Source organism: Oratosquilla oratoria, chromosome 7 (genome assembly GCF_046742065.1).
Source record: "Oratosquilla oratoria isolate Oo_2021 chromosome 7, ASM4674206v1, whole genome shotgun sequence".
Classification (NCBI taxonomy): Eukaryota; Metazoa; Arthropoda; class Malacostraca; order Stomatopoda; family Squillidae; genus Oratosquilla; species Oratosquilla oratoria.
Window position 1 is genome coordinate 82603458 of NC_134783.1, and position 14049 is coordinate 82617506.

Here is a 14049-nt window from a genome sequence, read left to right on the forward strand (position 1 = left end):
CTATCTTCTGTCTTCTCCCTTTCTTCCTCAACAGACATCCCCTCTTTCCCAATGCCCCTTTTACTTCATTCATCTAATCCTTGGTCACACCCCCACCCCCGTGTTCACTCCCTCCACCTCTGCATTCCACACCTCTTTTACTAACCTTTCTTCACTCATTCTTTCTATGTGCCCAAACCATCCCAATACCCTTTCATCAACCCCATCTCCCAACTCCCTTTCCACCTCTACTCTCCTCACCTTGTTTCTCACTCTATCCAACCTAGTAACCCCTACTTTACTTCTCAGGCATTTCATCTCAAACACATTTAAACTCTTTCTTCCTCTCTTATGTTCCATGTTTCTGGCCCATACAGTGCTGTTGGCACAGTCACTTTCATATAATCTCTTCTTAGCACCCATTTCCATATGTCTATTTCTCATTACACTTTTTAATCCACCAAGGCATTTACTTGCTTCTCTCAACTTGCATTCTACCTCCACCTCCACTTCTCCCTTTCCCGCCACATTCGTACCCAAGTATCTAAAGCTATTCACTTCTTCCAGTCTCCCTTAATATTTCCAATTTGCTGCCATCCTCTCCCCTTGTACATCTCATCACCTTACTTTTACCTACATTTCACACACCTTCCCAAACTCTGTCACTAACTTCCTTAATCCCTCCTCTGATCCTGCTACAAGTGCAATCCCATCAGTAAACAACTGGATTATCTCCCATTTTTCTCAATTTTCTTTAACCATCTCAAAGATGGTTAAATTTGAGATGAAAGGTCTGAGAAATATGGTATGGGTTACTAGGCTGGGTAGAGTGAGAAATGAGGATGTAAGGAGGAGAGTTGGGAGATAGGGTTGTTGAAAGAGTATTGGGATGATTTGGATACATGGAAAGAATGAGTGAAGAAAGATTAGTAAAACAAGTGTGGGAGGCAGAGGTGAAAGGAGTGAATATGAGGAGGCAACCAAGGATGAGATGGATAGGGTAAAAGGGGCATTGGGAAAGAGGAGAATGTCTATTGAGGAAGGAAGGGAGAAGACAAAAGATAGGGGCGAATGGAGAACGGTTGTGTATGGATGATGCTGTGAAGCATGGAAGGGTATGGGTGGGGGGAGTTTCAGGGAGTATGTGTGAATGATATTTTGATGTAGGTTGAGAGAAGCAAGTAAGTGCCTTGAGGGGATTAAAAAGTGTAACGAATGTACCAATAACACTGTATGGGGCAAACATGGAATTAAAGGGAGGAGAGGTTTAAATGTGATTGAGATGAAATGTCTGAGAAGTATGATAGGGGTTACAAGGTTGGACTGAGTGAGAAACAAGGTGAGGAGGAGAGCTGGGGTGGAAAAGGAGATGGCAGATAGGGCTGATGAAAGTATTAGGATGGTTTGGACACATGGAGAAAATGAGTGAATAAAGATTAGTAAAAGAAGTGTGGAAAGCAGAGGTGGATGGAGTGAACTTGAGGGGACGACTGAGGATGAGATGAATGGATGGGGTGAATGGGGTATTGAGCTAGAGGGGAATGTTTGTTGAGCAAGGAAGGGTGAAGGTAGGAGACAGGGATGAATGGAGAATGGCTGTGTATAGATGGTACTGTGATGCAAGGAAGGGAGGGGGTAGGGGATTGGGGGAGTAGGGAGTGATTATGTGTGAATGATATTCATATGCAGTCCAAAGGGATTTCTCCCTGTCTTCTTTATTTTCTGCATGAGGGGACAGGGGGGATCACCAATCAAGTTAAATGGCCTTACTGTGGATGTACTGTGTCTTGCTGCATTGTGTTAGACCCAGGAAAATGGGTGAGAGACAGAGATGACTCTTCAATCACAAGGAGCTAAGATGAGAGGGAGGAAAGGGTGGTGGATGGGAGGGGGTACTTGCCATTTTTACTTGGGTACCTCCCTTGTAAGGGGAAAAAACCCTTTGGTTACATGCTTTTGGTATTTTATCTTGTTTAATAATTCTATTAATATATTATGTAATTTGTAATTACTAGGCTAGATAGAGTGAGAAATGAGGAGGAGAACAGGGGTGGAAAAGGAGCTGGGAGATAGGGTTGATGAAAGAATATTAGGATGGTTTGGACACATGGAAAGAATGAGTGAAGAAAGACTAGTAAAAGAGGTGTGGAAGGCAGATGTGGAGGGAGTGAACATGAGGGGACGTCCTAGTATGAGGTGGATGGGTGGGGTGAAGGGCTTTGGGGAAGAGGGGAATGTCTGTTGAGGAAGGACGGGAGAGGACAGAAGACGGGTGAATGGAGAATGGTTGTATATGGATGATGTTGTGATTGCATGAGGTGGAATGGGCGGGTGGATGGGGGGTGAGGTAGTATGTGTGAGCAAAATTTGACACAGCCCGAAGGGATTTCTCCCCGTCCTCTCATTTTATGCAATGGGGGGACGGAGAGGGGGGTCGCCGATTTAATGAAGCGGCCTTGCTGTGGATGTGCTGTGTCTTGTGACACTGCTTCTGACCCAGGGCAGTGGACAAGGTGCAGGGATGACCCATCATTTCAGGAGGTGCTAAGATAAGAGGGAGGGTGGAGGGGTGTGGAGTGTATTCAGGGATGGAATGGGTGGGAATGATTTTATGCCTTTTTCTTTTTGGCTACCCCCCTTGTAAGGGGGAAAAAACCTTGGTATATGTATTTATGTATGTATGTAATTCCTTTAAACATGGTTGACATTTAGAGATTTTTTTCTTATCCTGCCATCTATTCTCACCTCTGTGAATTGGGCTCAGTAGCCTATTCTTGTAATTTTATAAGTATAATAAATTTCATTGCCATTTTACTGTCTTTACCAAGGCCAAACGACAAGTACCTGCATATTGTGCTTCTGCAAGACTGACTTGTTTGGGTCAATATCAGATGCATCATGTTGTACTCGTACACACTGCAGGATGCCCTAGGTGGTAGAAGGACCTATTTTAGATGGACAACAGCAGGGTATATTGGAGCAAGAGTGCCAACAAGTAATAGCATATAGCAGAGTAGCTGATGCAACACTGTATCACCAATAGCAAAGCCAAGTGCAGGGCATTTGGTATCCCATTCAAAAAGCTCTTCAACCTAAATAATGCTCATATTCATCTCACTTGGTTGAAGGGCCTTAACAAGGTTCTTCCTGCCTCCCCACTTAACAAGAACTCATGCAACTCAGGAGTTGACTGCAAGAATTAAGTTGTGGTCCTTATGGATAGTGAGCATCCATATGGGTGACATGCATGGGTGCTCACTAAAAAATATGTGCACTACAAATAACGTATCTTATGGAAAAAATGACATATGGGCAACATGACCCACCGATCTTGAGCTAAAGTCCCCTTAATTATAATATGAGTTGACAAGTAATGATCATAATATATAAAAAAAAGGCATGTTTAGACAATTTTAAATAATGCTTACCTTAACTGGAAGTCATAGATGACTTGTGTGAAGTGTTGTAGTAATGAGTGCATGGTGGGGGTAACTGCAACTGTGACAATGACTTGCCAGTTGCACCACCACTCTCCATCTCTCTGCCACCATTCTCTCCACCAACTGTGTCATTATGTTCCACTTCTTCCATAAATACTTCAAAATCTATTACTGGATTAAAGAGTGTAATGAGGAATAGACATTTAGGAATGGATGCGAAGAGGAGACTGTATGAAGGAGTGATTGTGCCAACAGCACTGTATGGGGCAGAAACGTGGAACATAAGAGAAGAAGAGAAAAGGAGTTTGAATGTGTTTGAGATGAGGTGTCTGAGAAGTATGGTGGGGGTTACTAGGCTAGATAGAGTGAGAAATGAGGAGGTGAGGAGGAGAACAGGGGTGGAAAAGGAGCTGGGAGATAGGGTTGATGAAAGAATATTAGGATGGTTTGGACACATGGAAAGAATGAGTGAAGAAAGACTAGTAAAAGAGGTATGGAAGGCAGATGTGGAGGGAGTGAACATGAGGGGACGTCCTAGGATGAGGTGGATGGATGGGGTGAAGGGGGCTTTGGGGAAGAGGGGAATGTCTGTTGATGAAGGAAGGGAGAGGACAGAAGACAGAGGTGAGTGGAGAAAGGTTGTATATGGATGATGTTGTGATTGCATGAGGAGGAATGGGCAGGGGGTGGGGGTGAGGTAGTATGTGTGAGCAAATTTTGACGCAGCCCGAAGGGATTTCTCCCCGTCCTCTCCTTATATGCAAGGGGGGACGGAAAGGGGGGGTCGCCGATTAAATGAAGCGGCCTTGCTGTGGATGTGCTGTGTCTTGCGACACTGCTTCTGACCCAGGGCGGTGGGCAAGGTGCAGGGATGACCCGTCATCCAGGAGGTGCTCAGATGAGAGGGAGGGTGGGAGGGGTGTGGAGTGTATTTAGGGATGAAATGGGTGGGGGTGTTTTTATGCCTTTCCCTTTTTGGCTACCTCCCTTGAAAGGGGGAAAAAGCCTTGGTATATGTATGTATGTATGTACAGAAACGACATCATCCGAATCACCTTCTTCCTCTTCTTCACCTTCTTGATGATCATCTTGAACAGTTTGACGAAAGATGTGGTTATCAGTGTCTGCTGTCACTTGTTCACCTCCTCTCTATATTTCTTGATGTAATAAGGAAAGAGATGGTCTAATACAAGTCTACAAGTTTCATGGTCCAGCAGTTGTTCTTTTAACTTTTCTACTGCTAGTAGGATGTGGCTTATGTTATGCATAGGAAGAGGATTCTCACCAGCTGTGCATTGTTCACTGTGCATGTCGACTTTTCCTCTTGCCTCCAACAGCTCGTCTGCCTCATCCACTCGCTGTTGAACTTCTGACTGATCTTGCTCTGGTTCAACAGAATGGGCTTCTTGGACATCATGCAGTGTTAAGTCTTGTAAACCAGGCACAGCTTGAGCTGCCTGGAGAGTGGCTGCTTCTGCTTCACTGAGAGGCTGAATGGTGGTGTTAACCCCTTCCATACGGTGCCGCACACGTAGGCGTCATGGACTTAGATCTCGGTGGCAGCAGCCAATGCCAGCCGTACGACGTGTCGTAATAATACTCGCATCATAAAATATAGTCACCGCTTATATCGATCGTTCTCTCTTCACCCGTGAATTTTGATAACCATAGAAAATGCGATTACAAAAGAATTAGAAAGAATGTCATTATGGAGGGGCGACTACAATAAATATAATCAAGACGCCGATATGGCAGCCTCGCGAATACACTCGCTCCCCATGACGCCTACGTGTGCGGCACCGTATGGAAGGGGTTAACCTATGGGAATACAAAGATGAAGCACTAGGGTTTGCCATGCAGAATTGATTGTAGTGAAGTTTATTTCATCCCAGGATTTTAAAAGAAAGTCAACACCATCCTTGATAGTAAAACGTTTCCAAAATTGAATTACTGTTGTTTTTGGAGCAGACCGTTGTGGTGTAGATGTAGCTGTTGATGCTGAAGCTGACAGTGAAGCAGCTGGGGAGTCCAGGTTAGGTGAATCAGGGTTAGGCAAGGCTGAAGCTGCAGCTGGTAAGGGCATTGGTGGTGAATCTGGTTCATCCATATCCTCATCAGTGGTCAGCTCCTCCAAACCATAAAGCTCCTCGTTGGTTTCAGTTTTTTCTCATAGGTAGCCGTAGACATTTCAGTGGTAAATTTGCTTTACTGTGCTGATCAGTTCTTGATCAAGGGGCCAAGGTGGCATGAATACAATCTTGCACTGCCTAGGTGCTAAGTCTTGTACCCATGTTGGATGAGCTGGGGTGTTGTCCATAAGAAGTAACATCTTGAAATCTTGCTCAAGTTACCTGGAATGACATCATTGCATCAAGAATACAGTGCTTTTTTAGCCAGTCAGAGAAAATACTGCCAGTCATCCATCCATTGGCACACTTGTACCAATACACCCCACTATCATTCATGTTATGTAAGTTCTTGTAGCAGCAGGGACGTGCAGCAGTGTGAACCACAGTTGGGCGCATCTTGTGGGAACCCGACATGTTGACACAAAACATGACTGTTATTCATGACTTGTCTACCTTGCATCCTCTTGCCTGCTTCTGTTCCTTTGTGATGTAAGTCTTTTTTGGAATAGCTTTGTAATACAAGGCAGTTTCACCAAGATTGTATATCTGATCCTTCATTTACCTTCTTTCTTTGATAATATTCTTCAGAATAGCAGGAAACTGTTCAGCTGCTGTCCCATTGGCAGAACCCCTTTCTCCTATAAAGGCAAGATTCCTCAGTTCCTTGCATCTCAAAAACAAAACAGTCCAGCCAACTGACACCTTCAAGTCTCAAGTAGACCTCACCTTCCTCTTAGCCACGGAATAGAATTTGGCAGCATTCTCCTGTATGTATCTGTTAGTAAGCTCTACTCCCTCCTTGGCCTTGTGCTGACAAAAAGTGACTAAATATCTCTCCATCAAGTTAACAGCACGATTATTATTATGGCTATGACCATCCAACACTGAGGCACCATAAATCTTCACAGTTTTCTTGATAGCTTCCTGGTTTTTCCACATGGTACGCACTGTAGACTCAGACAAACCCATTTCTCTTCCTACTGCTGTGTTACCTATGCCTTGCTCCTTTTTTCTTGATGATGTTCAACTTGATGGAATGGGTCAGAAGCTTCTTTTTACCACTGCCAATTTTAATTGGAGTAGCCATGGTGCAATCCACAAGAATAAGGGTACAGGTAGCAGCAAATCATATCAACACAAACAATGTCGTGTGCCAACTGATGATAGGCTTAAGTGAGAGATACTGGTGTGTGGGTGGAGAGGAGGAGGGAGAGAAGGGCAATTATTGCTTTCACTCGTTTTATTGCACACATTTTACACAATCTACTCATTTTTCACCCACATTCACTTGCTCGTGCACAAAGTGAATCACTCACTAAAAACACACACTATTTGTAAGGACTGTACTACCTATGCCTTTATGATTATCTCAGAAGAAAGACCAACACCTTAGTGGGATTGCAATCTATGGAAATAAACAAAAATGAGGACATTGGCAACACTAACAAGTTGCAGTAACCTGCACTATCCATACCACTTCGACCAGCAGGTTGTGAACTGACAATTCCGCACAAGAAAATTCTGCACATGATGATTCAGCACAAGGACAATTTAGCATAAGGGCAATTAAACACAAGGAAAAAATAAAATAAAATAAGAAAAAGTTGACAACATATAAAGAAAAAATTAAAACTGTTTAAGATAGCTATAGTTGTAACATAAACATAACCTAGCAGTATAATTTTAAGAATTTATATAAAGCCTTGTTTGTGATAATATAGTCATTCTTTTTTATTTTGAAGATGCATGGATTGGTTGGTCCTATTTTATGATCAGTTAGGGAGACCTACCTGAGACCAACAATACATAACCACCCAACCATTTATAATTTTACAGTTTCTCAAGCTATCTATATAACAAGGGCTTTTTCCCACTTACAAGAGAGGTAGCCAAGTCAAAAGGCACATACCCACTCCCATTCATTCCACCCTCATCCACCACCAATTCCTCCCTTTTATCTAAGCTTCTCAAGGATGACAGGTCATTCCTGTATGCTGTCCACTGCCCTGGCTCGGAAGCAATGCAGCAGGACACAGCACATCCACAGTAAGGCCGTTTCACTTAATCGGCAACCCCCTCCCTGTCCTCTCATGAAGAAAAAGAGAAGACAGAAAGAAATTTTTCCGGGCTACATCAAAATATCATTCACATATAACCATTCCCTAACCCCTCCCTCCCCCTCCCCGTCCCTTCCTTGCATCACAGTATCATCTCTACACAGCCATTCTCCTCTCACACCTATCTCCTGCATTCTCCTTTCCTTGCTTAACAGACATTCCCCTCTTGCTCCTCACCCCTTTCACCCCATCCATCCATCTCATTCTCAGTCATCCCCTCAAGTTTACTCCATCCACATCTGCCTTCCACACCTCTTTTACTAATCTTTATTCACTCGATCTTTCCATGCGTCCAAACCATCCCAATACTCTTTCACCAACTCTATCTGTCATCTCCTTTTTCACCCCAACCCCCCTCCTCACCTAGTTTCTCACAAAGGATTACAAAGGCGGAGCATGCCGACAGGAGATCTTTTGGTCCATATCTAGGTCGGATGCGGAAAAAAAAAAATAATAATAATAATAATAATAATGATAAAAGAATAAATAAAAACTATAATAATGTAAATAACAAATAAAATACATAAATAAATGCATAGGTATAGTTGAATAATAAACAAACAGGTAAATAGTAAATAATAATAAATTGACATATAACTAATAATAAATGAAAATCAGACAGACAAATGATAACAAAACAAAAACAAATAATATAAAATGAATTATAATCATTACAGCATCTTGCTTAGGTGTTTATCTAAATGATTCTTAAAGCTTCGAACTGAACTACATTGCACTACCTGTGCAGGAAGTTTATTCCATTCATTAACTACATGGTTGGCAAAGTTGTTTCTACCTACTTCTAAATTGAATCTATTTCTGGACATTTTGAGACCATTGTTTCTTGTCTGATTCTCATTCAATGTGAAAATTTGGTCACTTTTGATGTCAATTCCCTTTAAAATCTTTAAGACCTGTATCAAGTCACCTCCGAGTCTACGCTTTTTAAGGGAAAACAGATTCATATGTTTTAGTCGATTTTCGTATGATTTATTTTTGATATATGGAATCAGTTTTGTGGCTCGCCGTTGTACTTTTTCCAGTCTGTCAATGTCTTTAATGAGATTCGGTGACCATACGGAAACAGCATATTCCAAATGTGGACGAACTAACGATTTATATAGCTTGTTAATGAGTGATGGACTTTTGAAATCAAAAGATCACGCAATCAGTCCTAGAATCTTATTTGCTTTCTCAGAGGCTGAAATACACTGCTTGGATGATTTGAGGTCGTTACTGATAATTACGCTGAGATCTTTTTCACTATCCACTTTTGTTAACGAATTTCCAAATAACTTGTAATCGTACTTAATGTTATTTTTACCTATGTGCATTACCTTGCATTTACTTGTGTTAAATTTCATTAGCCACTTTTCAGACCATTGCTGTAATTGATCTAAATCTTCTTGAATATCTAATTGGTTTGAGTGATCATTTGCCACTCCGCACAGTTTTGTATCAACAGCAAATTTGGAAACAGTAGATTTTAGTCCATGGTCTATATCATTTATATATACTATGAATAGAAGTGGTCCAAGAATGGAACCCTGAGGAGCTCCACTTGTAACATTTTTCCATCTAGAAGTTTTTCCATTTAAAACAACTCTGTTTTCGACCATTCAACCAATTACTAGTCCAACCTAATAGGCTACCACTTATTCCGTGTAAAGCTAATTTAGTAAGTAGTCTTTCGTGTGGGACGGTATCAAAAGCTTTTGCAAAGTCTAGATATATTAAATCTATATTGTTTCTTTTGTCATAATTCGAGATAACTGTGTTGTAGAATTCGAGTAAGTCACGCAAGAACGTTTCCGTCTGAAACCATGCTGGCTATCATTTATCAAACTAGAAGAGGATAACACAGACAAGATATAGAATCAGAGTGTAATGCCATAACTTTTATACTCATAATTTTTGATAAAAATAATTCTGGGATGTCAGGGAATAATAATCACACATATTGGCACAGGATACCATCTCGTACATATTCGTGTTTCATCTCCGTCCACCCTTCGATGCCCGTAATAAACCCCTTTTCTCCCCCTACCTCTCCTCGATGCCCAACACTTAATCAGGTACAACGGTTCCTTCATCACAGACTGGAGGCAGAGGTGTCAGAGAGGGCGAGGTGGTACAGGGCAGTCACAGACTACGAGCCCCTTGTACTTCCTCGCTCCACACTTAGAAAAGTGGAAACTCTGCTCTTCCGTCTGCGACTGGAGGACCGTTGTTTCTGGCAGATTAAAAGCAACCCAACACCTGAAGAGAGAAGATGCCGCCACTGTAGCCACCCTCAAGCACTACCTCCAGCATTGCCCCGCAACTGCATTTCTGAGGAGAGGGCCTCCAACACCATCTGAGGGTCTTGTGCGTCGCCTATGCCGCCACCTAAGCGCTTACGAACTGCGTCGGCTGGTGGAGTGTCATCCCCCCCTTTAATTCTTTTATATTTTTTACACTCGTACTCTGTTCATATTAGGAAGGGTGAATTCACCGAGATGTGCATGCGTATTTCACATAGGCATGCACATCCGGTAAATGTATGTGTGGGCGTGGCCAAACCACGACCACTCATACATTGAATCACCCCCCTCTTTTTTCTTACAATTTATTATATGTTACCATCCACTTAACACCGAACACAGTTCACGTTGGGAAGGGTGCATTCACCGAGATGTGCATGCATATTGCATATACGTATGCACATCTTGTGAATGTATGAGTGTGTGTGGTTGGGCCCACACACACTCATAAGTCAAATCACCCATCAAACGGGCTCACAACCAAAGTCCGTGAGAGCTTAACTCCCGAATTAAACACACACACACACACACACACACACACACACACACAAGCAGCTTGGAACTCTGGCTACATCCCACAACAATGGAAAGATGCGGATCTCATTAGCATTTATAAAAATAAAGGTGATAGAGCCAATTGTAATAATAGTTGAGGGATTTCACTCCTATCAACCGCTGGCAAGATATTAGCCAGAATTCTGCTCTTGCGACTCATTGAGACAATATCTGAGAATGTTTTACCTGAAAGCCAGTGCGGTTTCAGAAAAAACCGCAGCACAACCGACATGGTGTTTGTCATACGACAGATACAAGAGAAGTGCATTGAGCAACATTGTAATCTATATATGGTTTTCATCGGGGATTTTTTTTTTTTTTCCCGGAGCCATTTTTCATTTTTTTTTTTTAATTACCAGAGCCATTTTTGATACTTCCAGAGCCATGTTTTTGCAGGTTCCATTTCCTTCAAACTATTGGAAGGCTAACTTATTACTCATGTCGGAGCGAGCTTGCATATGTAGTGTACGTATGCATGCGGTGATCTGGTATTGGGTATGGTGCATTGTACATATAGTCAGAGCGTTGATTGGGCAGCTAGCTGCATGCAACCAATGAGCTTCCCTGCATACAGGTACCATGCAATTCAAAACTAGCGACATTATGTAGCACGATAGTCGTGTAGAGTCTAGTCAACACGTACTAGTATACGCGCACATGCAGCTGATACGAAGCTAGGCTAGGTAAGCCATTGAACTCAAGGAGCTATACCGCGTACACATATGTACGTACATCAACAAATTAAAGTTGATTGATGCGTTGCGTTTATGATATCGATTGATAATGCAATGATTGATCACGGGTAAGTTGTGTTTGCTCTGATCCTTTCATCAATGGTGATGGGATTCAGGGATTGCCAAATGATGGATAATGCATGAAAAACGTTGAATCTTGCCGCGGGAACGATTTTCTTGTGGGGGATCGCTCCCGCTATTGGATTTGCGAGAGCGACATTGGAACTTTCCCGAGCGAAATCGCTCGTCGCTCCCGTGTATTTTTTTCCGCTGGTTTTCATTGACTTGACGAAAGCCTTTGATACTATAAATAGGGAATTTCTGTGGGAGGTGCTTCATAGGTTTGGATGCCCACCAAAGTTCCTAAACGTAATCAAAGCCCTTCATGACGGTGCAATGGTTAAAGTCCTTGGTGACGGTATTATATCTGACCCTATCAATGTGTGCACCGGTGTGCGACAGGGCTATGTCATTGCTCCTGTAATTTTTAACCTGTACCTCGCAGCTGTTATGATCGCTGCTGCACAAGGCATCAGCCCAGGGACGGTGTGCCACTTTCTTATCGATTGGATGGCAACCTCTTCAACCTACGACGACTGAAAGCGCCCACAAAAACTACTAGGGATTGCGTAGTTGAGCTCCAGTATGCGGATGATGCCGCAATTGTGGGATGCACTTCTGATGGCCTTCAGCACAATCTCCAAGAATTGGAACAAACCTACACACGCGCGGGCCTTGTAATTAGCACCGACAAAACCGAAGCGATGACCACTTTGCAGCCCAATATTGAACCCGCCACCTTCAAAGTGCACAACACATCGATCAAAAATGTGAATAGTTTTAAATACTTGGGTTCAATTATCAACAGTAAAGGTAATATGACTGATGAAATACATCGAAGAATCAGCCTTGCCTCGACCTCTTTCGGAAAACTCTCAGGGAGAGTGTTTCTTTGTAAGGACTTCACTGTACGCACAAAGATCGCAGTTTACAAATCAATCTGTCTCTCAATTCTGCTCTACTCAAGTGAAACCTGGGTCCCTTACCGAGGGCATATCAAGACGCTAGAGAGGTTCCACATAAGCTGCCTGCAGAAGATTCTTGGCCTTAAGTGGTGGGACCGCATACCTCACACGGAGATACGAATGAGGGTGGGTGTAGATTCTCTTGAAGCTATGATCGTGCGGAAACAGCTCAGATGGATTGGACACGTGTCAAGAATGCCGGAAAATAGACTCCCAAGGCAGATTTTATATGGAGAACTCGCAGAAGGACGACGATCAGTGGGTGGGCAGCGCAAACGGTACAAAGACTGCTTGAAGGCTAACTTGAAAAAGTGTGGCATCCAACCTATGCAACTAGAAACACTAACTGAAGACAGAGATGAGTGGAAGGCGACCTGCCAGGCGGGAATGACCTCATTCAATCAAAATTATGACAGAGAGGCTGAAGAAAGACGCGCTAGGCGCCATCGTCCAGCTCTCCCAGGTGGAGAGTACGTGTGTGACATCTGTGGACGTGTATGTGCCGCCCGCATTGGACTCGTCAGCCACCGCAAGACCCATCAACGCTGTCTAGTCTAGTCTATAAAATTTGGGAGGTAGGCTCCCACGGGCTTTAGGTGTGAGCCCGTTTGGTGGGTGTTTAGACATACGAGTGTGTGTGGGCCCAGCCACACACACTCATACATTCACAAGATGTGCACACGTATATGAATACGCATGCACATCTCCGTGAATGCACCCTTCTCAATATAACTGTATCTGATGGTAAGTGGTGACATCTTGTTTTATATAATGTAAAGAAGGGGGGGGGGTGATCCAATGTATGAGTGTGTGTGGCCTTGGCCACACACACTCATACATACATTAGATGTGCATACGTATGCAATATACGTATGCACATCACCATGAATACACCCTTTCGGACAGTAAACATATATATTGAAATTACAGGGGGGGGGGGTGATTCAATGTATGAGCGTGTGTGGCCTTGGTCACACACACTCATACATACATTAGATGTGCATACGCATGCAGTATACGTATGCACATCGCCATGAATTCACCCTTCCGGACAGAGACATGTATATATAAAAATTAAAGGGGGGGCTGACACTCCACCAGCCGACGCAGTTCAAACGGACTTAAGTGGCTGCATAGGCGGCGCACAAGACCCTCAGATGTTGTCGGAGGCCCTCTCCTCAGAAAAGCAGTTGCGGGGCAATGTTTGAGGTAGTGGCCAAGGGTGGCGGCAATGATGGCATCTTCTTTCTTCTGGTGTGGGGTTCGTCTTGATTTGCCAGAAACAACGGTCCTCCAGCCGCAGACGGAAGAGCAGAGTTTCCACTTTTCTAGGTGTGGAGCGAGGAAGTACAAGGGGCTCGTAGTCTGTGACTGCCCTGTACCACCTCGCCCTCTCTGACACCTCTGCCTCCAGTCTGTGCTCGAGGAACCGTTGTACCTGGTTAAGAGCCCTGGTGCGTAGGCGCAACTGATTTCTGCTGAGAGGTAGGGCTGGGCGGGATCCGAGTACTGGACCCGAATCCACCGGATCCGACAAGGCAGGAGGGACCCGAGTACCAGATGTTGGTACTCGGATCCGCTGAGACGAGTACAAACGATTACTCAAGGATCTATTTTCCCTGTGGAGCCAAAATTCGTTATGACCACTATCTATACGAAGCATTACATTTATACCATACTTGATATTATCATTAATTAGTTACAAAGTCATATGTTGCAAATGAAATTACAATACAAAATAAACTATTATTTTCGGCTAGCGATACA